At 46.3% G+C, this 27680-nt stretch overlaps 1 protein-coding gene across 3 annotated transcripts in view; it reads left to right on the top strand.

The window, feature by feature from the left end:
• Positions 1 to 27680, top strand: part of SH3RF3 (SH3 domain containing ring finger 3) — a 493237-nt gene that overhangs the window by 450755 nt on the left and 14802 nt on the right. The window lies entirely within an intron of this gene.

Below are 27680 nucleotides of genomic sequence, written 5' to 3'. Positions count from 1 at the left end.
GAAAGCACGCTCCTATGATAGCACACACGCATGCAGCAGAAGCTGGCTCCTCAGTGCCATCCCCCGCCCCGTGAGTCCTAGCTGTTCCCTAGGTGGGGTGGAAGTGGGGCCGTTTCCTTCTCTGGCTGCTTTTGGGGAAGGAGGAAGGGATTGAGTTAGGCATGTGATAGTTATGTATCAGAAAACTCTCGGGTTTCTGTGAGTCATTTGGGCTCCAAATGCAAGCTAATCACTGATGTTTGCCTGCCAAAGTCCTAATAGAGTTCTGGGAGAGGGCGGGGCTGTTTCCACTCTCAGATGCAGTTCGCTGTTGATTGAAAACATGGCTGCAATCACGAGCAGAGGATGTGTTCCTCTGGGGGAAGTGTGGCAGTGATGTGCGAGGCCTCTGCTTGGCCTGGGAGCTGGGCGGCAGTCACAGCAGTACTGGGGCTCCCAGGCTGCAAATGTGTGGGCTGTCAACGATTCCAACCTGGCCTGGCACAGGGTACCATGCCCGCCCTAAACAGCAACACCCCGCCTGCTGTGGAGGAGGCCTAGCTGGGACTGCCCAGAAGGCTAGAGGCTGGACCCTGAGGCCTTGCCTGGAGCAGCATGCAGATGCCAGTCCCCTTTGTTTATCCAGGGTGTCCACAGGTACTGCTGTTGTCACAGGGAACAGTGGGGTAGATGGAGATGGCTTCGGTGATGGCGTTTCCGTACCCCCTGGAGGGGGGCATAAACATGGACTGATAGCGCGTGCCTGGTGAGCTCTTTCAGTGCTGTACAGGTTCTTCGCACTCACTCTTGCCTGAAAGCTCAGCAACTTGCTAACAGCAAGGCCAAACCTGCCCTGTTCAGCCCCAGGAAAGGCAGAACCTCTCTTCCCAGCTCACAGAAGTTAAAAATAGTAACTTGCAATGTGGCCTGTAAACCTACAAGGGTTTCTGGATGACCCTGTTGGCCAGACTGACTCTGCATCACTCCTCCACCTCCATGCCCCTCCGAAGCAAACCAACTGAATGCCTCCCAAGAGCTGTTCAGAGCTCAGCATATCCAGCTCTCTCTGACCCTAAAGAAAAAGCCGAGGGGGAGTGGGATGCTGAAGGGCAGCCCAGGGTGCAAAAGGCCCAGCCAGCCAACGGCTGCATTCCGTAATTGACTCTACCCCGGAATGGCTGTAGGGAAAGGGCCAAGGACAGACACTCCAGGAGAACCTGATATCCGTCATATGAACCAGGGTTTCTCAACCTTGACACTATCAACCTTTCGGGCGAGATAGTTCTTTGTTGTGGGGGGCTGTCCAGTGTTATAGGATACATGGAACCATCCCACCTCTACCCGCTAAATATCAGAAGCATTCCCTACCCCAGTTGTGACAACCAAAAATATCTTCGGACTTTGCCAAATGTCTCCTATGGGTTAAAATCAGCCCCAGTTGAGAACCATTGGTATAAACCAACTGTGTTTCTGCAACCATGCATTAATTGTTAGGACCCCTGGTCCTAGGCCTGGTTCTGCTGCTAAGTTATGTTGATATGTGGTCTTGGGCAACTCACTCATCTTTGCAAGCCTTCAGAATCCTCATTTTCAAAAGTGCTCTAGTCCTACTGGAAAAAACCCTGTGGTAAAGTTTAGCATATTAGTATAGTGAAGGCTCTGAGAAAGTTCTGTTGTAGAGAAGCCTGTTTACCTTCCTTCCCCCAAACTCCCCTAAGCTGACGATATGGCTTTTCTCACATCATGCCTGTTAACATCCTGCAGCACTGCATTCTCAGGGAGCAATATGGGGTGGGGGGGAGATGTTGGTATCATGCCTTGTGAGTTTTGGTGAAGATCAGTTGCAATAATGTAAGCATGAGCTCTTTGAAAATTGTGGCATAACCTAAAGGGTAAGATATGATTGCTAAGATCATATCAGACTCTTCAGACAGTTTATGAAATGAGATCTAATACACACAATATTTGAGCCTTTATGTGAGCCTGGGTCCTACCATATCTAGGACTACTAGATATTGGTCTTCTCTAAAGTTTCCTCTAGGATCTCTGAGGGTCTCGATGATTACAAAGAACTTCACCCTGAGTGACAGTGAGCTTTGGGGAGAACTTGAAATTCTTGAAGCTTACACCCCCTGCCCCATAAGCACGCACCTCCCATTGGTGACTGTTAGAAACTGACCCAGAGGGAGAAAATTACTTCCTGCTTCTCCAAAAAAGCACAGCCTTTGTGTCCAATGACCACTTCCCCCTCTGCCCTCCAAAGACGAAATGGCAGGCCATACTTAGCAGTATGTCACTCATTCTCCTGCAGCCATGGTCTTCACAGGTTCCCCCATCCTTCTCTCCCCATCCCTAAATACCTAAAAGGAGAGCAGAGAACTTGGGGCAGGAGAGTATCTTCCCCTCCTGGTTGAAGAACACATTCCCCAGCAGGAAGAGAAGAATTGAAGTAACTGGCGTCAAAGCTTTACTGGATTTAAATCCCCTTTGTATAGATTTCAACCAGTTGCCATGGAGTTAACTCTGATTCTTGGCAACCCTATGTGTGTCAGAGTAGAACCGGGCTTCATAGGGTATTCAGTGGGTGATTTTTCTGAAGGAGATCTCCAGGCCTCTTTTCCAAGGCGCCTCTGGATGGAGTCAAACCTCCAGCTTTTCAGTTGGCAACTGAGCACTTAACCATTTGCATCACCCAGGGACTCCAGTATAGATTTACACAGGGGACATTCTCTTCTTTGGCTGCTGGGGTTCCCTGCACACTCCATCTCCTCACTCCTCTGCCCCTGGTAATGAAATATGACTTGAATGGTCATAAGACTGAGCGAGCCCCCTGGGGAGAAGGTCCTTCCAGTGCCCTATTGACGGACAGGAATGAAAAGGCCCACGAAGGGCTTCAAGGGAGTTGAGCAGCATCCGCTCGGCAGAGAGGTAGACCAGCTGCCTGATGGGAAGCAGTGTCCTGGGCAAGCAATTTAAATGCTTTTTATGACCTAATGGCCTTGTTAAGTTTCTCACTCCCATCTCTGTGGCTCTCGCTGTATTTTCGTTCCTTCTTTCTGTGTCAGCTCCCATAAAGCCATCTAGCTGCCCCTTTGACACATTCAAACTTGCATGGTTTGGATTGCATGGGCTCTTTGAAAAATGTGTCCTTTGGGTGAAATCCTTCTACCTCAATTCCCAGTTATGCCTTATAGTCAAGATGGGGCCTTCTAGTTTCTGCACCCCATCAATGTGAAATGTGATCTTGTTGGTTTTTATGACCCTGCTGTTTGGTTTGATTGTATTAGGTTATCTAGAAGTCTTCACGTTTCCAGTAAAAATATATTGACATTCAGTTCTTGGCGTCCTTCCTTACAGAATTCTTCTCATCTATTATTTGGTTGCCTGGTGCCTTCAGCTGTACATGTTTCCAATATTTCTCTCAAGTTTTCCAAAGAAGCCTGTTGGGATGTGCTTTCATTTTTCCATCCCACATTTGTTTATCGAAAATACTGTGTGTGTGCGCACGCACGCACGTGCGCGTGTAGCTCCAATGTAACATCTTTATACTCAAAGATGGCCAGGCCAACAGTCTTATTGTACAAGCGGCCTGTGACTAGGAAATCTGATGAGAGGACAAAGTGAAACTTGTTTCACTTACTATTGCTATAAAACACATCACCCCAAACTCAGTGATTTAAAGCCACAATTATTTTATTATGCTGATGATTCCATGGGTCAGGAATTTGGATGAGGCACAACAGAAAACGCTTGTCTCTACCCCACTATGTCTGGGGCCTCAGCTGAGAAAACTTGAAGGCTTAGGATGACTTGCTGGCTGGGGCTGGAATCATCTGGAGGCGACTTCACACATGTTTGACAGTTGGTGCTGACTGTTGGCTGGAACCTCAGCTGGGCTGTTGGTCAGAACACCTGCCTGTGGCTGTTCCATGTGGTTCCTCCAAGTGGACTAATTTGGGCTTCCTCACAGAATGGCGGCTGGGTTCCAAGAGCAAGTGCCCTACAGAGCAAGACAGAAATGGGTGGCATCTTTATGATCTACTCACAGAAGTCAAGCGGAAGCATTTCTACTATGTTCTATCAGACGAGGCCTTCATAAAGGTCTCCTAGCTGTAACGGGAGGGGACATAAATTCTATCAATGGGAGGAAGGTCAAAGTCACGTTGTAAGCAGGGTAAGTGGGATGGGAGACATTGTTGAGGCTGTATTTAGAAAACGCCATTTGCCACATTATCTGAGGTCTTCTTTAAGCTCAGTGACCTGTCCCTCTATCTTTGAGTTTAGTCAGAACATTCATCAGCTACAGCTCCCTCCAGCTCAGAACTTTTTAATTAAGTGCAAAAATGAAGTCTACTTTATCTGTTATCCCTAAGGAGTCTTGCTTTCAAATTCTCCCTGATGTAATTAGGCAGAGGAAGAAGCAGCTGGGGGCAGTACCAGGCATGTTTGTACAGGACTCCGTAGCCCCGGTTCCAGCCCAAGGTCAGCCAGAGGTAGTTCTGTAGACGGATGCCAGGCAAATCCTCAGGACGTTCATTTCCTCATTTTTCAAATGAATTCAACAGTCAGTTGCTTAATATTAAGGAAGCAGGCATGGACCCCTTTGAGAACCTGCAGGAAGCCATATTTGCACACCTACTCCCAAGCTGGCGGGTGATTTCTGGTGTTTCAAAGTCCCCCAAAGCCATTCATGGACCACTAATGAATCCGGCACAAGATATTTTAGGTTCTTTACAGTCTAAAAATAAAACCAAACCCACTGCCATCGAGTTGATCCCAACTCATGGTGACCCTATAGGGCAGAGTAGAACTGCCCCATAGGGTTTCCAAGGCTGTAACCTTTGCAGAAGCAAACTGCCACATCTTTCTCATGTGGAGCAGTTGGTGGGTTTGAACTGCCGATCTTTAGGTTAGCAGTTGAGCACTTTAACCACTGCACCTCCAGGGCTCCAGCTTTGCAGCCTAGCACTTAATAAACCTGTGATAGTGAGGAACAGAGATATTCCTAGGACTCTAGTTTCTGCCCCTGGTTTGCTGTTACCCCCTCCGTAGCCCCGTGTACACAGGTGATGTCTACCTTAGTGCCAAATAACTTAGTCACAGCCTATGGGAGAGGCAAAGGCAGGGGCTTTTGACCAATGGTTTCAAACTTGCTACACATGGTTTCAAAAGGAAAGAACAGATCCTGGTGCTTTACTTTTGGCTGAAGGGTTCTCCACTTCGGTGCTGGAAGCCTGGGTTCAGTTCACGGCCAGGGCACCTCAAGCACAGCCACCGCCCATCTTCAGAGGAGGTTTGTGTGTTGCCATGATGCTGAGCAGGTTTCAGAGAAGCATCCAGACTAAGACAGATGAGGAAGAAAAGCCTGGCAATCTACTTGTAAAACTCTGCCAGTGAAAATCCAACCCACAACTGATCATGGGGATGGCGCAGGACTGAGCAGTGTTCTGTTCCGCTGCACATGGGGTCCCCGTGAGTCACGGCCAACTTGACAGCAGCTAACAACAACAACCAAAAGGAAATGTGGGGTGATGCTCCATTTTCAGATGGCACCCAGGTGCCAGGCACAGTTTTAAGCACTTGATCCCCACAGGAACCCTACGTGGGCGATACTATTATTATCCTCACTTACAAATGAGCAAACTGAGGTGCAGATCATTTGAGTTCAAGGTCACAGAGCTGGCAAGTGATAGAAGCCAGATGAGAATCCAGGCCTTCTGCTTCTTGCTCTTCACCGCAGCACTACATTGCCTCTCTTAGCCTTCACTTTTTAGAGTCTTCATTTGGTCTCTTGGTTTGACCATCCCCTCTGACAGCATGTGACGGGCCACTTCCTGGTATGCAGTCCGCTAGACCTCTCGAGCCTTTCTTCTGCAGCCTGCTTGTCCCTCCTTTCACTCACCATTCACATATCGTGGGCTGCTCCTGCTGTCATCTGTGGTGACGCCTGTGCAGTCTAGGGGGATCACAGGTGCTCAGCTGCTGACATTTGCAGCTCTGTGGTGATGCTGACCTTGTCCTGCCATTTGAACTAGAGAATGGTGTGTGGCCCACACTGGGAGAAGCCAGACATGCGTCTGTGACGGGCCCACTAGGTCTCTGATCCCGCTTGTCTGGCCGAGTGCTGGCCCTGGGCTGGACTTGGGGACTCCGTGGTAAATGTAGCCCAGTCACTGCCCGTACAGTCTTGTGAAGCTGAGGGAGAGGAGTAGGAGATGCCATCCTCCTGGTTTTCTTAATGGGTCAAGGGTCACCAGGGAGGCATATGTCAGATGCCCACCCCAAACCCAACCAAACCTGCTGCCATCAAGTCTATTCTGACTCATAGCGACCCTACAAGACAGAGTAGAACTGCCCATACAGTTTCCAAGGAGCAGCTGGTGGATTCAAACTGCCGACCCTTTGGTTAACAGCTGAGCTCTTAACCACTGCACCACCAGGGCTCCGACGCCTACCTAAACCTGCTGAATTAGAATCTCAGGGGTGGCATCCAACAGCTGTCACTCAGAACGTTTCAAAGGGGATGGAGGCATGGTTACTGGTCTCAGCCTTTATCATGACATTCGTCAAATATCTAGTAACCACGGGATTAATGAGAGAGATGTGAGATGCCATCTGTTGGCAAGCAGGAAAAGGGGATAACCACGCGTGGGCGTGATAATAGGCAGCACACGGGCTCCATGGTCAGTGCCAGTGAGTCATGGGCAGTCACCTCCAGTCCTTTAGGAGGGAGAGTCCCCATGGGCTTGCAAGGGAGTGTTTTGGAGAGATCACAAGGCTTGGTCTAAGGAGGTGTAGGATTCATGGGAGAGTTCACGCCAGTTCAGGCTTGGAGTCGGTGATGGTGTTAAGGGGGCAGCAAGTGAAGACTAGTTAGAGCCAGGAAACACAGAGCAACATCCTCAGAACTGTACTCAGGCCATGGGGAGCAGGGCAGATAGAGACAAGAGAGACCCAAGCCAGAGGACTCCTGGTGACTCCAGTTGTGAGGAAAGAATAATCCCCCCTCCGTTCCTCCGTGCGTTCATCCAGCACTTCACTAGCTGGCATTGGAAATGGCAGGCAGTGTGTCAGGGCAGGGTCAACAGGGGGTTCAGCTTTCAGAGACCTGGGTTCAGGCCCCCATTCCACCCTGGCCTCAATGCATGGCCGTGGGCAAGATCACAAAACCTCTCTCAGCTTATGTTTCCTCAGCTGTTAAGTGAGGTTACCCTGTCCCTTACACAACTGTTCTGTAGGGTCAATTAAAATAGAAAAAAAAAAAAATGCCAGGCATATGGTAGATGGCCAAGAATGGCTAATGCTCCTCCTGGTTCATTGCTGGGCTTTGCTTCCTCCTCTGTAAAACAAAAGTGATGGTAATGATGCTACCACCTACCTGACTGAGAAAGAAACAGGAGATGGAGTACGGCTGATGTAAAGGGGAGAGACCTGCAGAACTCTAAGAGAGAAGGAAATGAAGAAGCCCGGGAGAGGCTGAGACTGGCCCCTACCAGTCTACAAGGTGGGGAAAATGGAGCCTTCATCCATCCAGGTGTGGATTCACATTCCCGAGCAGGAAGGGGGTGTCTTCAGGCTGCTCCTCTCTGTTGGTGGAGAGGATAGAGACAAGTGGCCAGTGCAGAACTAAGTATAAATTATGGTGAGAACGTCCCTGTCCTTAGAACTCTGTTTCAGCCTCACTCCTTTCCTTCTTTTCTGCTTAGTCCCCTGGGCTCACCTGGCAGCATCCTGCAGGGGCACAGGAACCAGTGACACAATCACCTCTTGGCATCTCACACCACGGACTGCAGGGGGTGGGGGACAGGTCTTCCAGCGCTGAGCTTTGGTATCTTTCGGTGGTATTTTACATGTTTGATTTTTGCCCTTTCAAATCATCTAGATAAAGTTGCAAACAAAAGATTGAGAGCTCATATGAGACATTGAGGCTAAAGATCCTTCTCCCGTAGAATTAAGAATTGCAGCAAGCGCCAGTCTTATAGCTTCAGGCAAGAGAACATTAACAGGAGAAGAGAGGGACGAGGCATCTGAGGAGTGTTTACTTCCAGGGGCTGGGAGAAAGGAGGAATGGGGCTGGGAAAAATAATCACAGTGGTTCAGAAAGGTGGGAGAAGAAACAACACAATACAGCCTCAAGAAGCCCAAGAGAGGAAAACATTTCACTGGGAAGGAGAAAGGGGATGCCAACGTCCTGGAGGTATCAGTGACAATGAGGCTCTGCCAAGTTCAGGGTAACAGGCAAGCTGCTGAATGGGCCCACCCCAGTGACATTTTTTGCACTCAAGTTCTAGTCACTGTACTGTCGCCATATTTAGTACGATTGCTGGAAGTGGCAAAGTCCAGCTGTTGCTTACCACCCAGCAAAATGAGTTTGAACAAAACATGGGAAAACAACATATTTATTGTGGCTGTGTTTCTTAAAATGTTCCTGCCCTTAGGCCAGAGACCAATGTGTTTTTTCGAGTTTGGAGCTTCTTAGACATGGCTGTGCCCAGCAATTGGTTAGGCTGGCCTGTTCCACGAACTTGAGGAATAGTCTCAGCCTGTTATCGCACAAGATATTTGCAGAGGATATGTAGACAAGTATCTGGCTTTTTAAGTCTCTATTGCATCTTCTTTTATGAGTGAATAAACAAAACAAACTGTAATTCCTCTAATCTACCCCTGTGCTAGCAGGAAATGAATATGGCGGAGAGACGTATGAATGGATGACTAGCACTGGCATGTATCACCGCAATAACTAAGAATAATAACAGCTAATATTTACTGAGAGCTTACTATGTGCCAATCCTCCCAACAGTACTATGAGATGGCTACTATTAATACCCCAACTGTAAAGAAGCTGCAGCCTAGAGAAGTAAAGTACTTGCCCAAGTGACAAAGTTGATAAGTAATTGGGCAGCCCACTGTTTCATCATATAATCGCTGTTAGTTCTGTAGTCATCCTTCCATATAAATCCCTCAGTGACCATTCATGAAATTGTTTAAACAGATGAAAACCTAAACAGTGTGTTATAGGAGTGTTGTTGTTTTGGGGTGCCGTTAAGTCGATTCTAACTCATAGTAATCCCATGTGACAGAGTAGAAATGCCTCATGAGGTTTTCTTGGCTGTAACCTTTATGGAAACAGATCACCAGGTCTTTTCTCCCGTAGAGGGATGGGTTCCAACTGCCAACATTTCGATAAGCAGCCAATCATTTGTGCCACCAGGGCTCCTTATATAGGAGTAGCTACCATTTACGAATACCTACTGCGTCCCATACAAAGGAGCCCTGGTGGTGCAGCAGTTAAAGCACTTGGCTGCTAACCAAAGGGTCAGTGGTTTTGAACTTGCCAGCCACTCCACAGGAGGTGTATGTGGCAGTCTGCTTCCGTAAAGACTGAAAGCCTCGGAAACCCTATGGGCAGCTCTACTCTGTCACACAGGGTTGCTGTGAGTTGGAATCAACTCAACAGCAGCGGGTGGGTATGTCCCACACAGCACTTCAGTGTATTATTTGCACTGTCCTACTGAATTCTCATGACAGAGTGTAGACCAGTGGTTGAAATTTGGAATCAACCAATCCAGGTTCAAATCCAAGTTGTATAACTTTCTAGTTGGCATATTGTCCTGTGTCCATTGTTTAATATCGCAGATCCTCCATTTTCTCTCAAGGGATGTTTTAAGAATTAAATGAGCTAACCCTGGTGGTGTAGTGGTTAAGAGCTACCACTGCTAACCCAAAAGGTCAGCAGTTTGAATTCACAAGGCACTCCTTGGAAACTCTATGGGACAGTTCTACTCTGTCCTATAGGGTCACTATGAGTCAGAATTGACTTGACAGCAGTGGTTTTTTTTTGTTGTCGTTGTTGTTTAATGTATGTGGGAGAAAGACATAGCAGTCTTTTTTTTTAGAGAGAGAAATGGTTTACATGTTACTTTCACTGAAGACGTTTTCTATCCACACTTTTATGATACCCTGTGAGATAGATAGCATTATTTTACTTCTTGGATTTCCTTTTGTAAGGATAAGGATAGAGGAAGCAGCTCTTCCTTGGGGTGGGAGATCTCGCCTGCTGCCCCTTCGAATTCCCAGGAATATTGTCTCCGTGCGTGCTCTGACTTGTTCAGAGGAAGTCTGTGTTTACTTTCTTCTGCCTGCTTCTTGGGCATCTAATAGTGTTGCCTGTGTAGTGTACATGGAAAAAACATGGATGGATACATGCTAAACAGTGTGTGTATGAGTGTGTATATATACATACATATGTATACGTATATGTGTGTACACACACACACATATGCACACATACATGTGTGGGGGGGTTCTAGGCATGTAGCTCTAGAATGCAATTTCTTTTTTCTCTTTCTCCTGGAGACCTGTTTATTTTCAAAGTCCTGAGTGATAGTGCCAACAAATATATATTGAAGGCACATTAAAGGCTTGCACATACTACCTTTGTGTCACCTATCACCACCACTAACACTCCCTTCTCTACTTTCGCTGCCTTTGGTGCTAACCAAGTACTTTCACATGCTAATCAAAGTTCTTGGCTCAAGCCTAAGATGGACAGGTCAGACTTTTCTCCTATTTGAGGACAAAGTATTTGCCCTCTGGTCTTCAGATTCACAAAGGTTCATCCATCCTTACCGCTGCTCTCCCACAGCTGTCCCCATATGTATTTTTTTTCTTTTTTTTTTATTGTGCTTTAAGTGAAAGTTTACAGTTCAAGTGAGTTTCTCATACAAAAACTTAAACACACATTGTTATGTGACCCTAGTTGCTCTCCCTACAATGTGACAACACACTCTTTTCTCCACCCTGTATTTCCTGTGTCCATTCAACCAGCTCCTGTCCCTCTCTGCCTTCTCATCTCGCCTCCAGACAGGAGCTATCTACATAGTCTCATGTGTCTACTTGAGCTAAGAAGCACACTCCTCACCAGTATCATTTTCTGTCTTACAGTCCAGTCTAATCTTTGTCTGAAGAGTTGGCTTCAGGAATGGCTTTAATTTGGGGCTAACAGAGAGTCCAGGAGCCATGTCCTCTGAGATGTATCTGTCTATTTCCATAAAGATTTATAGCCTTCAAACCCTATGGGGCAGTTCTACTCTGTCCTGTAGGGCCACTATTAATCAGAATCTACTCAACGACAGTGGGTTTGGGTTTGGTTTAATGTACGTACGAGGCTTAGAACAGTGCTGGGTTCATAGCGAGCTCTCAGGAAGCAGTTGCCACTATATTATTAGGGCATCTCCATAGTCCATGATCTGCATTTTACATGAGGAAACCGAGGCTAAGAACAGTTAAGTCACTCGCTTAACATCAGCCAACTAATAAATGAATTTAAAACCCAGCTCTCTCTGTCTCCAAGACTTGTATTTTCCACGGTTGTCAGGTACTTCTCACAACCACCCATGATGCGGGCTGTTATCCTCTCTAAGTTCTTCAGGGAGACAGTATCTTCAGCTGCAGGAGTTCTCGCACGCTGTGTTGAATTTCACTGGTCAGCCAGACCTCATTGCCAAGCCTAGCTTGGCTGATGAAAGAAGAGAAGAGTGTTAATTTTGTTCTTTGCTCCATTTCTGAGTCTGGCGAACTTCTAAGATCACAATGCCCATGGCTCTGCTTTCAAGTACTAGGATACCCATCAACTCCTGCCTTTCCTTCTGTCCTTTGAGCTCCCTTTTCAAAGTGCCCAGCCCAGTGCTGCAGGCTGTCAGGCACTGAACAAAGGCTTTTTACTGCTGATGGTTTCACTCTTCAGGAAAAGCAAGAAAAGCAGCGAGATGTAACAGGCGTTTCTTCTTCCTCTACTTCTTCATCAAAAACAAAAGCCGGAGAAGGTAAAATCAGATTGGCGCTTCTTTCTCGGCTGCGTCCCATTCCCCCATAGTTTCCTGTATCAATTTTTCTTTTTCTTCTGTCTTTTGCAAGGGCAGTATTTTTGAAGACGTGTTTTAATGTTTAAAATACCCGATAGCTCAAAGTAGTCTGTCTCTTTTAATTAGCTTGTTAACTTCCTCCTCTTTATTCATTATAGATATTCTATCCCTCTTCCTGTTCCGAAAATGCCTTGCATATTTATGCTGTTAGAAAACCTTCTTCGTTCTTCCAGCTACTGTGTTTTCAGTCATAACCAAAAATGTGCCCTTTCCCCATCAAAATTTTAACAGGGCAGAGCTTTTAATTACCCTTTCCTCAGCTCCAGAGGAAACATTTCCCAACATAAAATTCCAATCAAAAAGCTTCCAAGTGTAGCTTGCTGCCTGGGAGCCAGACTCAATAAAGATAAGGATGGAGTGTTTCCCCCCTCCCCTCCCCGCCCCCTGTTTTTTTTGTTTTGGGTTTTTTTTTTTTTTTTAATAAATGAAAGCTCATTAAATTCCCCAGCGTTATTTGTGATGTCAGACTCATGTGGATCAGGCTCGGACCTTGCTTGAATCTCACCAGCCCCTTTCTGACTGTTTATTTGGATGCAGGGATAGATTACCCAATAAGCAAGGTACGCACAGGCTTACTCGTGCTTACTTACTAATCTGTAGTGCACAGTTTCACCTGTTCTTCTGTGATGTAGTGACCCCCCTGTGAAATTGTGCACTATAGATTAGTAAGTAAACACAATTAAGCCCGTGTGTACCTTGCACACTGTAAGCCCATGTGTACCTTGCTTACTGTAAGCCCGTGAGTACCTTGTTTACTGTTAGTCCGCCCCTGGATGTCATTCTAATAGGTGTGTGAGGAGTTAAAAATCCTCCCTTCCCTGGGCTCCAACCTTCCTGTAGGCCTTTGATATCTGTCACCTGTTTTTCCTGGCTGCCTGTAGATTTATATGGCACCAGAATTATTTGACCATCCTTCTGAATTCATTTTGCCTCCTTTGACATTCCATCTGCTGTGTCAGCCAAACTATTGATGTTACTCCACAGATCATTAAAGGGTAAGAATTGGCATAGGACTTGGCAGAGACTCAAGGCGGGGGAGGTGAGAAGAGTCTGCCACGGTCACTTGGACAAGAAGCAAGTTCTTTTCAGCCGACGCTCAACACAGCAGTTTGAAGTCACAAAATAACGGGAGGCCCAGCCTGCTATGTCCACGGCCCTTTCCTTTCCAGCTTACCTCCTCTCTAAACTCCTCCTCGCTCTTTGAGACCTGCCCACTCAGGCTGGCCTAGGTCCTCAGAAGTACTGCCACAACTCATGGCTGCGTCCTGTAGATGCGCCACTGCGGAATCTCTCACACCCTCCTATCGTCCCCATCCTTCTAACGGCACTCCTCTGCTCATACAGCGCGGCTCCCCAGGGTCTGCCGAATGAACACCAAGCTCTGCAGGTGGGCCCTCAGGGCCTGCCAAGATCTTCTGTCAGCCTACGGTTCTAATCTCCTCTGCCATCACTTCCCTAAGCACATACCACACTCTGGCCAGACCCTTCTTTTTTTCTTTTTTAAAAATTATGGTAGAAATATAGATAACAAAATATTCACCAATTCAACCATTTTTACATGTACAATTCAGAAGTAACATTGATTACCTTCGTCATACTGTGCGAGCATCACCACTACGCCACCATTCCACCACCATTAACAGAAACTCAGTGCCCCCTGAGCAAGGACAGACACCCATTCCATGCTCTCTGGTCATCACCTCACCTGGAACGTATTACCCACCAATACACCCCTTTCATTATACCCAAATCAAAAGGGCCACCTCAACTACCACCTCATATGAGAACACTTCCTTCCCTATAAGCTAATTAATAGCAAAAATTCTGTCTGGTTCACCTATATAGCCAGAGAATCATAGCCACTGCCATTATGTCAAATCAAACCAAAACCAAACCCACTGCCATCAAATTGATTCTAACTCACAGTGACCCCATAGGGTTTCCGAGGCTGTAAATCTCTACAGAAGCAAACTTCCACATCTTTCTCCCATGGAGCCGCTGGTAGTTTCGAACTGCTGACCTTTCAGTTAGCAGTTGATGGCTTTAACCCCTGTACCACCAGGGCTCCTACTACCATTATGCCATATCAAACCAAAAACCAAGCCAGTTGCCATAAAGCCAACTCAAACTCGTGGTGGCCCATGTGTGTAAGAGCAGACCTGTGCTTCACTGGGTTTTCAATCGCTGACTTTGTAGAAGTAGATCACCAAGTGTTTCTTCCCAGGAGCTTCTAGGTAGATTCAAACCTCCAACCTTTCCGTTAGCAGCCAGGCAATTAGCTACCAAATCAATAGGTTACAAATTTTTTTTCCTTTTTTATGTTTCTCCTCTTAAGTTAGAAAGAAACATGTTTAATATAGTAAGTCAAATAATACAAAAGCACATGATGAGAGCTAAGCACTGCTTCTGTGTTGCTGTTGTTAGGTGCCCTTGAATCAGTTCCAACTCATAACGGCCCTCTGTATAGCATAACTGAACAGCGCCCTGTCCTGCACCATCTTCACAATCGTTGCTGTGTCTGAGCCCATTGTTGCAACCACTGTGTCAATCCATCCCATCGAGGGTCTTCCACTTTTTCACTAACACTGTATTTTACCAATCATGACGTCCTTCTCCAGGAACTGGTGGTCCCTCCTGATAACATGTCCAAAGTATGTGAGACCAAGTCTCACCAGCCTCGCTTCCAAGGAGCACAGTGACTGTACTTATTCCAGGATAGACTTGTTCATTCTTTTGGCAGTCCTTGTTGGATTCAATATTCTTTGCCAACACCATAATTCAAAGGCATAAATTTTTCTTCAGCCTTCCTTATTCATTGTCCAGCTTTTGCATGCATATGAGACAATCAAAAATACCATAGCTTGGGTCAGCTGCCCCTTAGTCTTCAAAGTAACATCATTCCTTGTCAACACTTTAAAGAGTCTTTTGCAGCAGATTTGCCCTATACAATACCTCATTTGATATCTTGACTGCTGCTTCCATGGGTGTTCTGCTACTTCCATGGCATCATTTGTGGATCCAAGTAAAATGAAATCCTTGACAACCTCAATATTTTCTCTTTATCATGATGTTGCTTATTGGTCCACTTGTGAGGATTTTTGCTCTCTTTATGTTGAGATGTAATCCATACTGAAGGCTGTGGTCTTTGATCTTCATCAGTAAGTGCTTCAAATCCACTTCGCTTTCAGCAAGCAAGGTTGCGCCATCTGCATATCACAGGGTGTTAATGAGTCTTCCTTCAGTCCTGATGCATGTTCTTCATATAGTCCAGCTTCTTGGATTATTTGCTCAGCGTACAGATTGAATAGGTATGGTTAAAGGATACAACCCTGATGCACAACTTTGCTGATTTTGAATGATGTACTATCCCCTTATTTTGTTCAAGTAACTGCCTCTTGAATTCCCATTCCTCACAATATTATCCATAATTTATCATGATCCTCACAGTCGAATGCCTTTGCATAGTCAATAAAACACAGGTAAACATCTTCCCAGTACTCTCTATTTTCATCCAAGATCCATCTGACATCAGCAATGATATCCCTCATTCCACACTCTATTCTGAATCTGGCTTGAATTTCTGGCAGTTCCCTCCCGATGTTCTGCTGCAACCACTTTTGAATGATCTTCAGCAAAATTTTACTTGCGTGTGATATTAATGATATTGTTCAATAATTTCCACATCCTGTCAGATCACCTTTCTTTGGAATGAGCACAAATACGGATCTCTTCCAGTAGGTTAGCCAAGTGGCTGTCTTCCAAATTTTTTGGCATAGACAAGTGAACATCTCCAGCGCTGCATGTGTTTGTTGAAACATCTCAATTGATATTTTGTCAATTTCTAGAGCCTTGTTTTTTGCCAATGGCTTCAGTGCAGCTTGGACTTCTTCCTTCAGTACCATCGGTTCTTAATCATATGCTACCTCCTGAAATGCTTGAACATCGACCAATTCTTTTTGGTACAGTGACTCTGTGTATTCTTCCATCTTCTTTTGATGCTTCCTGAGTCATTTAATATTTTCTCTGTAGAATCCTTCAATATTGCCGCTCGAAGCTTGAATTTGTTCTTCAGTTCTTTCAGCTTGAGAAATGCTGAGCATTTTCTTTTCGGTTTTCTAACTCCAGGTCTTTGCACATTTCATTACAATACTTTACTTTGTCTTCTCGAGCTGCCCTTTGAAATCTTCTGTTTAGCTCTTTTATTTTATCATTTCTTCCATTCACTTTAGCTACTCTACGTTCAAGATCAAGTTTCAGAGTTTCTTCTGACATCCATTTTGGTCTTTTCTTTCTTTCCCATCTTTTTAATGATCTTTTGCTTTCCTCATGTATGATGTCCTTGATGTCATCCCACAATTCTTCTGATCTTCTGTCATTAGTGTTCAATGCTTCAAATCTATTCTTGAGATGGTCTCCAAATTCAGATGGAATATACTTAAGGTTGTATTTTGGCTCTCGTGCTCTAATTCTCTTCCACTTAAACTTGCACATGAGCAATTGATGGTTTGTTCTGCAGCAGACACCTGGGCTTTGTTCTGACTGATGATATGGAACTTTTCCATCATCTCTTTCCACAGATGTAGTCGATTTGTTTTCTGTGTTTTCCATCCGGTCAGTTCCACGTGTATAGTTGCTGTTACGTTATTGAAAAAAAAAGGTATTTGCAATGAAGAAGTCGTTGGTCTTGCCAAATTCTATCATGCAATCTCCGGCATCATTTCTATCACCAAGGTCATATTTTCCAATTTCTGATCCTTCTTCTTGTTTCCAACTTTCGAATGGACCAGTAATTATCGATGGATCTTGATTGCATGTTTGATCAATTTCAGAGCACAGAAGTTGGTAAAAATCTTCAATTTCTTCATCTTTGGCTTTAGTGGTTGGTGTGTAAATTTGAATAGTAGTCATATTAACTGGTCTTTCTTGTAGGCATATGGATATTATCCTATCACTGACAGCGCTATACTTCAGGATAGATCTCCAAATGTTCTTTTTGACCATGAATGCAACATCATTCCTCTTCAATTTGTCATTCCCAGAGTAGTAGACCATATGATTGTCCTATTCAAAATGGCCAACACCAGTCCATTTCAGCCTAGGGTATCGATCTTTGTGTGTTCTATTTTGTCTTTGGTGACTTCCACTTTTCCTAGATTCATACTTCATACATTCCAGGTTCAGATTATTAATGAATGTTTGTAGCTGTTTCTTCTCATTTCAGTCCCGGGTCTTAGCTCACGCAAATGTCTTTTGTGAGCCTGGCAAAGTGAAAATGTTTGATTGTGTTTAATCCTTTATTACCAAAGTTAATTATTGGTCTTCCTCCTTTCTGGTGCTAATAAAAAGTATGTTCCCCGTGATGTGTGCAGTCAGTCTTGTGTTCTCCAGACTTAGGTTTGGCTGGGCTATCAGGGGTAAACTTTTCCAATCAAGTCTGTGTCTACATGCTTCCCACCATATCTGACCAGCATTCAGTGAGTGTCCTACCAATGCAAGTGAATTTTAAACCTTGCCCCAAGCAAAAAAGAATTAGGATGGTAAGTCTGTTTGAGAAAAATTACCCAATGGCCACTTCCTTTCACATGCGTCAAAAAAGGAGCCAACTTGTTCAAATGCGACATTCATAGGCCACATTTACAAGTTTACGTTAACAAAATGAATTGTATCGCTGAAAAGTTTAATGTCACTTTTTATAAATCAAATTGTTACCTTTGGCTTCTGATCATTTCAGACAATTTTCCATAATTTCCGGTGGACCTTTAACTGGCAAGGTTCCTTAAGTTCAGCTTTAAATTTCTTTTTCCCTTTGCCAAGTTTTGATATTAATGTACTATGAACCAATTAAGGCCCCTAGAGGAGCCCTTGTCTCAATCATAGCAAAAAGGCTATTACCATCTGTATAGTGCTTTACAGCTGTTCTGAGCTGAGTACAGTATGAACACCCTCAAACATCTCTTTTTTTAATATTAGATTTCCAGATGGTGATCCCTTTAAAGTATAAATGGGTGGCGCAAATGGTTATGTGCTGAACTACTAATTGTAAGGTTTCCAGCTCACACCCACCCAGAGATCCCTCAGAAAAAAGTCATGGCGATCTTCCGAAAAGTCACAGCCATGAAAACCCTACCTGGCCGTTCTGCTCTGCACGTGTGGGGTCGCCATGAGTTGGAACGGATTCAAGGGCCGCTAACTATATAAATTTATTTAAGGGTGTGTGTGTGTGTGTGTGTGTGTGTGTGTATGTATTTGTGTGAGTGTGAGTGCGTGCGTGTGTGCCTGTATGTGTGCATGTATAATGTTTTCGTAATATAAGCCACAGCTCAGGCTCCTCTGACATTGATAGTACTGCACTTACATGCTGAGATGGCCTTTCAGATCTAGATGTGTATCTAAGAGCTGCAGCTTCTGCAATAGCCTAATTTCATGCCTCCAGTCCTTTGTTCATGCTGTGCCCCCTGCCTGGGATGCCCTTTCCTACCTGTGAGCTCCCATTCAACCACTAGCACCTTGGTCTACGGCGGAGCAGCATCACCTGGGGGCTTATTAAAAACCAAACCAAACCCGTTGATATGGAGTTGATTCTGACTCGTAGTGGCCCTATAGGACAGAGTAGAACTGCCCCATAGGGTTTCCAAGGCTGTAAATCTTGACAGAAGCAGGCCACCACATCTTTCTCCCACAGAGTGGCTGGTGGGTTCGAACTGTTGACCTTTTGGTTAGCAGCTGAGCTCTTAACCACTTCGCCACCAGGGCTTATTAGACATGTAGAATCTCAGCCCCACCCATACCTACCTAATCAGAGTCTGCATTGCAACAAGATCCCCAGCGGATTCACACGCGTGTTCATGCTTGAAAGATGACACTTTAAAACCCATGGCGTCCTCTGTGCTGGGGCCCTTAGTGGTGGTGTTGTTGGCTGCCAGGGGGTCATCCCTTTACCTTTACTCGTGGTGACCCCATGCACAACGGGATGGGATCTTTGTGATCCGTAGGATTTTCACTGGCTGATTTTTTTGAAGTGGATCTCCAGGCCGTTCTTCCTAGTCCATCTTAGTCTGGAAACTCCACTGAAACCTGTTCAGCATCACAGCAACACACGAGCCTCCTCTGAAAGACGGGTGGTGACTGTGCGTCAGGTGCACTGGCCGGGAGTTGAACCCAGGTCTCCAGTGTGGAAGGCGAGAAGTCTACCACTGAACCACCTTTGCCCCATTTGCTGTTTACTGTGTTAGAAAAGAAAGCATCACCTTTCAGCCAAAAGTAAAGCACCAGGATCTATTCATTCCTTCTGCGACAACACATAGCAAGGTTGAAAGCCCTGCTCAGGAGCCCCTGCCAAGGTCTTCTGAGCACTCCTGATGGGAGGCAAGAATTCTACCGCTGGGCCACCACTGCCCCCACATCACGTAGTAAGTGCTCAGAAAACCTTATTTTCTTTCCTTTTCTGCTTTCCCAAGAAACCAGTCCCTTCTCTGTGCCTTGCCATCACTTTTTGTAGTCTTCTTAAATCCCTTTTCAGGTTGCACAGATGACCATTGGCCTCTAATGTATCACTTCCTACACTCTGTATCCAAATCACTTTTTTGTCCCCATTTTCAGAAGTGCTGAAGCAGAATCTTTGAGGGTGGGACCCAAAAGCTTGCATTTTATCAGACTTCCTGGTTGGTTCTTTGTACATAAATGGTTCTGAACCCCCACATTCATCCTCTGGCTCCCCCAAGGTAGAGGGTATGGTTAGTGGTGAGACACCGCATCTTGGACGTGAATCTCATTTTATTCATTTAAGAAAACTTTATTGGGAGCTAACCAGGTCCCAGATATTTTGCAAAACATTTCATTTCAAAGGTGAGTAGGGAAGACACACCATCACATCTTCGCCACCTGTAAGGGAGACAGTGTTCTTCCAGTCGCACAGGAGACAAGCTTGTGGTAGGAGCAGCCTAAGATCACCCAGTGAGTAAAAGAGCTGGGACCCAAAGCCAGGCCTTCCCGGCACCAGCCCAGTGTTTCTCCTGTGCTACATGGCCACATTCTCAGAGCACAGCAGTGGGACATGATGGGTGCCATGACAGAGGAGGGGGGATAGGCAAGCACCAAACCAAAAACCTCTTGCCATTGAGTCAAGACTCATAGCAACCCTATAGGACAGAGTAGAACTGCCCCCATAGAGTTTCCAAGGATCAGCTGGTGAATTTGAACTGCCGACCTTCTGATTAGCAGCTGAGTTCTTAACCACTTGGGTGGGATTAACTGCATGGGCGAGGTTGGGGAAGGCTTCACAAAGAAGGGGACATCCCAGCTGTGTGGCGGTAGCTCTCTTTGGGGGCAGGTGTGGACTTTTCTCTACAGATGTGCCATCCCTCCCAAGTCAGGACTTCTGAGAGCGAGGGAGGAATTTTGTTCCAAGGTCAAATAGCTTGGATTGGGTCCACCCACTAAGGCTGAAATGATTGGACCTTGGCCATTCAGAGGAATCATTGGGATGGGAGCGATCCTCCCCCAAGAGAAGGGAATTTAAGCTGCAGATGGAAAGAACAGTATGCTGGCTGGAACACTTCTGTGGGGAAAGAATGACCACCCCTAAAATGTAACAGTGAAGCTGTTCTCTGCATCTCACTGGGCTTATGAAAGTTGCTGATTAAGCTCAAGTCCCAAGAGAAACCCCCAAAAAATCATCTCCCCTTAACGTAAACTTTTAGCCCAGATCAATCACAAATTGTGTTCTCTAAAACCTTCTATCCTCCCTCAGTGTTGCCCCATAATCCATCAGTGAGCCTTTCTCCACAACATTCAAAGTGTCCATTAACTAATTCTTACCCGCATTACATGGGACTATGAGAGGAAGGGCGTGGAGGGTCAAAGTAAATATTCCGTGAATTCCATGTGCGTGATGATGGCTAGTACACCGAATTCCCCAGGCATTTGTAATAATTGAATGCTTAAGGCATTTGCAGAATTCTGTCCTGGAAGGCAGGATTTTCGGCCATGATAATCAGTGTTTAGCCAAAGTCAAATCAAGAAAATGACGGGTCTTATTTAATCACGGAGAACGGAGACAGGAAAATCATCCGTCGCCCACCCCACCCCAGCCCTTTCCAAAATATACAGCTAAGGTGAGAACTTTACTCCAAATTCTAAGTCATCCAGTGGTAAGATCGTTGAAACTAAAAGATAGACCGGGGGTTTGTCTTCTCTCTGCTCAACTGTGCAGTCTCTCAAGGGACAGTCCATGCCGTCGGGGCTTTCTATTACAGTTGCCCTGCAGACAAGTGTTGGCTGATTCTGTTCTCTGCTCATCAGGCAGGCAGAGCATGTCTGTAGGGGACATGAGAGCTTCCATATGGAACTTATTTCATTCAACAACTGTGTACTGATGAGCACCTGCTGTGTCCTGGGCACTGTACTAAGCACTGGGGATACTGAATTAAATCAACATGGTCCCTGCCCTCCCAAGGCTTATATTCTAGAGGAGAAGACCACACGGGGATGACAAGGGACCTGACCCATCTAGGGTGAAGGAGGAAGACCAGCTGGGCAGGGAAAGGTTGGCTGGAGAGTGTGCTTGGCAGGAAGCATCTCATGGTGCCAGGCTGTCTCTTGTCTCCATTGAGACAGGTGGAGGCCCAGCACCCATGGAAGCATGCTGAGTGGGGCTGCACCTGGATGCTCCTTTGTACATCTGGCCAGCTGTCCTCTCCCGTGTAGACCAGGGATCTTAGCTTTGGCAATATTGACATTTCGGGCCGGATAATTTTTGGATATGGGGGCCTGTCCTTTGCATTGTAAGGTGTTCAGCAGCATCCCTGGCCTCTACCCACTAAATACCAGTAGCATTCCCTATCCCAGTTGTGACATCCAGAAATGTCTTAGGATATTGCCAAATATCTCCTGGAGGGAAAATTGTCTTTCCTCTACCCCATCTAGAACCACTGTTGCAGAGCCAGACCTGCTGGGGAAGCCAGTCCCCACCTTGGATACTGCAATTCTTATATCCTTCCTGGCCTGCTAGAAACAGAAGCAGCCCTGCAAACAGGCTGAGCATCTTGAACAGGTGGTTCTCAGCCACCACGTTCCCCAGGAAATCTTCTCCAGATTCATCCAGGCACCAGGCCTTGTGGTTTGCTTTTTGTGAATGTCCACAACAGTCAGCCCTGCTTCATTCTTCCCAGTCACCAGCCTAACCCAGCCTCGTCACTTCCCACCCAGTTGTTGCAGGCAGCTCCCCAGGTTTCCCCCTCTGCCATTGTCTCCTCATTTCTAGCCTCTACTCTAGCATCGCCCAAAGTCTGGTCCCTCGGGTGCTCTGCCAAAAAGGGTCCTGTTAGGAAATGAACTTTGAAAAATGCCACATTTTATACCAACACCATATGAAAGGCTCTGATTTAACATGCTTTCCGATGGAATATTCTCGGTTTTATTTCCCTGCACAATATCCAAAAAAAAAAACCCCAAAAAACCCATTGCTATGGAGTCCATTCTGACTCATAGTCACCCTATAGGACAGAATAGAACTGCATAGGGCTCCCAAGGGGAGGCTGGTGGATTTGAACTGATGACCTTTTGGTTAGCTGCCAAGCTTTTAACCGCTATGTCACCAGGGCTTCTCCAGCAGGCACATATTAACCAGTGAACATGGTCCTACCAGCTTACAGTAAGCAAGGTACACACCGGCTTAATTGTGTTTACTTACTAATCTGTAGTGCCCAATTTCACATGAGTTTCACCACATCCTTGATGACTGGTGATATGTGTCCAGGTGGTATGTGACCAGATTCCCCCCCCCCGCCCCCCACCCAACCCAGCTCATGAAGCTTTGTTCAGACCAGAGTGACAAGATCCTGCTTGGTTCCTGCTGCCCTTGAAGGTATATGGGCCATGTTCCTTAGGAACCTGGTGTTGAAGGCCTGTGTTTGCCCTCCCACTTTCTTCAGAATTCTTAGAACTAGGGCTGAGGCCTGCCTGGAAGCCCCTTTTCAGCCATCGTGGTAAAACTGTGCACCACAGATTAGTAAGTAAGCACAATTAAGTCCGTGCATACATTGCTTATTGAGTACTCCGTCCCTGCTCTGGGCCTAGCATAGTACACAGGAGAAAGACGTCCAGTAAAAGCTCTTGGAGGGAGATTGGAGGAGGGAAAAGGCATGGAAACCGCAAGCACAGTAGGGAAAGGCAAGGTGCCAGCCCATTAACCCAGTGCTCATGGGTTCATGCGCAGGGCTGTGCCTGCCTCTTCTTCACGCCCCACAATCACCCCAAAACTCCCTTATTGGCATCAGTAGGGAGTCTAAGAGTAGGAATGGCTGGCCCCCAAAATGCGTTCACCTGCTGGAGAAAATACATGTGGAGAAACAATCAGACCTGCATCTGAATAGAAGCCCACCCTCAGGCAGGTAGTGGGCTGTCTCTGACACGGGCACCGTGGGGACTTGCCTTCCCTTTTTAAGCTGCTGGACCCTCGTAGGAAGTACCATGTTTTCACCTCAGAAATCTCTAAGAGGTAGGTAGATCCCCACCTACTCTGGGTATGTGTTAATTCTCTCTCCTTCCATTAATATTTTATATGTAGCTAGAGGTCTGAAGGCCCTGGACTTTGCATGTAGCTGAGAATTAACGAATGTGGTGGAGCCAACTCTTATAGCCAAGGGTGATGGTGATCGATGCTTTAAAAATACTTAACCCAGATGTAGATCTTTAACCTGGACGCTTGCCAGAGTCTCTCATGGAGGTGGGGTGGGGGGTGGGAACCACCACTTCACTGGGCACACATATCTAGATTCACTCATCTGGAACAAGATTTCTCTGGCAATGTGGCCACAAACAATTCAGTTACATACCCTAGAGGAGCTGTGGGCTAGCCTGGTGCCTCACGGCTCTAGTACTCCCTCCAGGAGGCGTCTGCCAGCCAAGGAGAGACTGTCTATTCTACACCCTCTAGTCTTGGAAGCTCCCCCTAAAAAGCACACAGCGCTGAGGTCAACCTACTACACGCAGAACTACACACAGCCTGCAAGAGCGGCCGGGAAACCTGTGTCAGGTCCTAGGATCAGGGATCGCAGGCTGAACGAGAGTTAGGTTTCGTGTTGTCTGGAAGCCACAGTCTCATCTCCGCTCAGGGCCGTCTGGCAGGATTGAAGATCCATTGCATACTGTTCATATTTTTAGTTAAATATGTATGTTTATACCCACAGGTACATATGCAATTATTTTCAGTTTGGGGGCAATCAGCTTCTCATTTCTGTTTTACTAGTAACTGGAATGTTTAACATTTGATAGCTTCTGGCTTTTTGATCTGCAATCTAGCAGTGCTTTGGGTGTTTAATTGTCATCATGGGATCTCTCGATTTATCGAGCAGGCGCACTCTTCCATATTACCGGAAGGGCCATGGACCATTCAGACTCCATCACTCATGCCCACTCTAAATTTATCCTCCAACCTTTAACACCCTCCCCCTGACAGTCATATGTTTGGAGATTGTTGTCATAAAGAGCTGGACACACACCACCAGCCATTAGCGGCTCTGCAGTTAAGGAGGCCTCAGGAGTCCCAGCTGCTTGGAGGAACTGAGACTCCCCAAGGCAGCTATGTAGCGCCCCCTGGTGGCAGAATTACAGAAGCCACTTTTAAGTGTGCCCCAAGCAAGTGTCAGAACAGGGCTGAGCCAAGCAAAATGAAACAGACAGGGCTGCCCGTGGTACTACCCTACCCTCACATCCATCTCCTCCACCAGATGTAGGGCTTTCCCCAGCCAGCCTGTCTTCATCGTGTGTCATATTTAGAACATCTGCTTCTATCCTTTCTATTAATATCTGTGCCGGAGGTAGAGAAAAACATACGGGTTTATTCGTACTAAAGTGTTAATGATTTATGCATATCCCAAGATATTTGCGTTTTAAGGCAGTTACATGGCCGCTGGCTCCTCCCACGAGTGCTCTAATCACGAATGCTAGGCAGCCATGACTGGTTGGAGAGAGAATCGTTACGACTGGAAAAGGCAGGAAAAAGAAATCTATCGACCTGTCCTGTGCCCACAGCGGACTCCTCAGCAGCCATCAGTGACCTAGTGGCTACGGTGTCAGACTTCTGTCCACTGCCACCATGTTATACCATATGCCCCTGGTTGGGCCCCTGCCACGTAACTTTCACTTAACGACAAAAAAAAATTCCAGTAAATTCATTAAATATGTCCCCATTCTGGGGTAAGCACATTGTTATAAAACCACCTCTTTGCGTGTGTACAAACTCTGTCCCTTTTACACTCACACACACACGTACTCACACATACATATGGACGTACACATGGCCCAGCCTCCAGTAAGTATGGTTATTTTTATCTCACACATGGACTTTACTTAGACTGTCAGTGGACAGTATTTTAAGTGCCTCCCATGTCGATCACCACAGGCCACTGCTGAGAGCGGCAAAAGGAAGAGACCTCCGTTCACTCATAATGATGGACAGAGTTCAGAGCAGATAGAAATGGCAGACATGCTAGTTGGTCCAGGTAACCGAGGACACCTCCCATGTCACTTTTCTTGGTTTGGTCTCACTGCCCCAGCCTGCTGCCTCAGCCTCACCTGTTGTTATTTATCAAGGCTCTACTCTGTTTCAACATGGGGTAAGACTTAATGAGAGAAGGCTCCTCTGAGCCAGTGGAGTGCTGAGTCTGTGACTCGGAGACGAAGATTCTGTAGCTGGTTGTCTCACCTGCAGGGGGTCACTTTGAGGGTGGGTGGAAGGGGAATCATCTACGAGAAATGGGAATAAGTCATCATCTTTGAGAGGGGATTGGGCATCCTAGAAGGGAGGTGTTGAGGTAGGGTCTCCTGATTGTAAGGGCAGATTCCTTCCAACTATTCGGTTGGTTTTGTGTGTAAGTAACCTTGATCACGTACTGACACATCTCATAATAACCTTTTCCCTTAATGGGGGGAAGCCACTTGCCAGGGTGAAGAGGTTATGTCCCACTGAGGGAACTCAGGGCAAAGTGCACCAAGGTGCAGCAGACTCCAAGTCCTCCATCTGCTGTCCGTGGTTGGTGTGAGGAGAATTAGCACAGCCAAGAAGAAAGAGAAGCCTCAAAGGGCTGCTAAGAGGAGCCTGTGGCCTCTTCGTCAAGTGCTGCGCTCTTCTCTAGGACAAGCATGCCTCCCTTCCCTACAGATGTCTCTCCTGGGATTTATATAAGAAGCATACAGACACACACACACACACATTGTTGTTGTCAGGTGCTGGTTTTCCACTCATAGTGACCCCATGTGACAGAGCAGAATCACCCCTAGGGTTTTCTAGGCTTCAGTCTTTACAGGAGCAGAATAGGACTGTGTGCTTCATGGGGTTTTCAATGGCTGACTTTTCAGAAGTAGATCTCCAGGTCTTTCTCCCACTGCGTAGGTTTGAACCGCCAACCTTTAGGTTAGCAGCCAACCGCTTAACCATTGTGTCACCAGGGCTCCATATACACAGGCAAACACACACACTGCGAAATTTTCTGTATTGTGCAAGTCATTTTGTACAGAGAAAAGTTATCATAAAATGTGGCCCAGTCTTAAACACTAGCAAGTGGCCATCTAAGATGCATCAATGGGTCTCAGCCCACCTGGATCAAAGGAGAATGGAGAACACCAAAGACACAAAGTAATTATGAGCCCAAGGGACAGAAAGGGCCACATAAATCAGAGACTACATCAGCCTGAGACCAGAAGAACTAGATGCTGCCCGGCTACAACCCTTGACTGCCGTAACAGGGAACACAACAGAGAACCCCTGACGGAGCAGGAGAGCAGTGGGATGCAGACCTCAAATTCTTTTAAAAAGAACAGACTTAATAGTCTGTCTGAGACTACAAGGACCCTAGAGGTCATGGTCCCCAGACCTTCTGTTAGCCCAAGACAGGAACCATTCCCAAAGCCAACTCTTCAGACAGGGATTGACTGGACTATAAGATAGAAAATGATACTGGTGAGGAGTGAGCTTCTTGGCTCAAGTAGACACATGAGACTATGTGGGCAGCTCCTGTCTGGAGGGGGAGATGAGAAGGCAGAGGCGGACAGAAGCTGGCTGAATGGACATGGAAATAGAGGGTGGAGCGAAGGAGTGTGCTGTCTCATTAGGGGGAGAGCAACTAGGAGTACATAGCAAGGTGTATATAAATTTTTGTACGAGAGACTGACTGGATTTGTAAACTTTCACTTAAAGCACAATAAAAATTAAAAAAAAAAAAATGTGGCCCAGGATTTCCAAATGAAACTTGGGTCTGGGGATCCACAAGATTTGGCTCTGCTAACCCAGAGGTTGAGAGGAGCATATCTCAGGAAGCCTACTGTAGATTAATTAACCCCCAGCCAAGCTGCATAGCTCTGAAATTTCCTGTTAAAAATGTCTGAAGTAAAAAAAGAAAAATGTTTGAAGTTAACAGGGAATGATACAGGGACCCTCTGGGAATAAACGGGTAATTGGAGTGTCCAGTAAAGAACAAAATGTTACCTTCACACCCAACAGTAACAGGGAAAGTGGGCCATGGCCAACGTCTTCAAAAGAGAGACATACACTCCTAAGAAGAACAAGGGCTCCACCCATGGTCTCTGACCTCATGGGAAATCCAGTCAGGAACAACGAGAAGGAGGCCACGTCATCTGTCCGGCAAAATCCACTTAAAAAGGCTGGGCAAGGAGAAACCAAATTCTGTTGATTCTTGGTTTCTCTGGCCCAGCAAAATAAAGTTGCCAGACTAGAGCAAGGTCCCGAGGTGGAGAGTGGGATGCTGGGTTGTTGAGAAT

Source organism: Elephas maximus, chromosome 17, assembly GCF_024166365.1.
Source record: "Elephas maximus indicus isolate mEleMax1 chromosome 17, mEleMax1 primary haplotype, whole genome shotgun sequence".
NCBI lineage: Eukaryota > Metazoa > Chordata > Mammalia > Proboscidea > Elephantidae > Elephas > Elephas maximus.
Note: the sequence above shows the minus strand (reverse complement) of the source record. Positions and strands in the feature narration are given on the sequence as shown.